Below are 1,399 nucleotides of genomic sequence, written 5' to 3'. Positions count from 1 at the left end.
TAGGTGTTTTTAATGTTTTGTACACTCAGTGTATAGTATTCACTGTAGTGTTTTTGCAGACATGACTGTAGTTACACCTGCCAACTGGAGTTAGCTAAAATGGCACAACTACCAGACTAGACTGTTAATGTTTTATATACTGTCACGTTTGTAGTCGGACGGCATGGACCAAAACACAGCATGGTAAATGTTCATGATACTTTATTACTCAAAATACTTACAAAATAACAAAGAGAAACACAAACAGTTCTGTAAGGTAAAATGACTATACAGAAAACAACTACCTACAAAACACAATTGGGGAAAAAGGCTGCCTAAGTATGATTCCCAATCAGAGACAACAATAGACAGCTGCCTCTGATTGGGAACCACACTCGGCCAAAAACAAAGAAATAGAAAACATAGAAATAAAGAAACTAGAATGCCCACCCTAGTCACACCCTGGCCTAACCAAAATAGAGAATAAAAGCCTCTTTATGGCCAGGACGTGACGTATACTCAGTGTAGTATACTAGTCATGTTCGCAAAAACTCAACAGTAAATACTACAGTATACTATTGTCATGTCTGCAAACACACTACAGTGAATACCAAGGGTTGGAACCGGTTCAGGGAACAGAACCAAAAACCATAAAATAACTGAATTATTTGATGAATAGAACCTGAACCGGAAGCAAAAGTTATCTATACTGTTCCGGAATAGAACCGTTATTTTAAAAGCATGGGAACCGGTTAATAACGTTATTTTACTTTCTGGGCATTTTTTTCCATTGCCACAAAAATCCTAACAAAGCTCCTATGCAAAGCCCTGACTCTGTCACTCAGAAAGCAGCATCTGCCTGCTAGCTGAACATCTTTGCCAGTGGATTTGCTTATGTGTAGGCTACCTGCCCCACTCCTCTGAAGCATTGGTTACTATAGTCTACTTACAACTTTACAAGCATGATTCAGAAATTAGGGAGAAATGTTTAAAATAATGGTTTCACTTTTTCAATGCTAGTTAAAGATACTATAGTCATCGCGTTTCACATTGGATTTATTAACTACAAAAAGGTAAGACATGTTTTTAATTCTACTGCTGCTTTGCACACACAAGCTTGTTAGCTAGCTAGCCAGCTAACTAACTAACGTTTGCTCTGGTTCAATGTGAAACCTCCTTCCTCCCTAGAAGCCTTTCCTCCGTAGTATATTTCTGTGCGCCTAATTCAGATAATTCATGTCATAACAAGATGCCCAGCGCTTCAAGGCAAGCTTCCTCCTTCCTTCCTCTCTCCTCACCCACAAAATGTCAGTTGCATTGCACAACCTACACTGACTGGCAGCACAGTGTGTGTTTGTCTTTCCTCATGAGTTACCATGCTGTTACCGCAAAATGCAATTTACTCTTAACGACTTCACTA

This window comes from Oncorhynchus gorbuscha, linkage group LG18, assembly GCF_021184085.1.
Source record: "Oncorhynchus gorbuscha isolate QuinsamMale2020 ecotype Even-year linkage group LG18, OgorEven_v1.0, whole genome shotgun sequence".
In the NCBI taxonomy this organism is placed as follows: domain Eukaryota; kingdom Metazoa; phylum Chordata; class Actinopteri; order Salmoniformes; family Salmonidae; genus Oncorhynchus; species Oncorhynchus gorbuscha.
The sequence above is the reverse complement of the archived record's forward strand: the minus strand, read 5'-3'. Positions refer to the sequence as shown.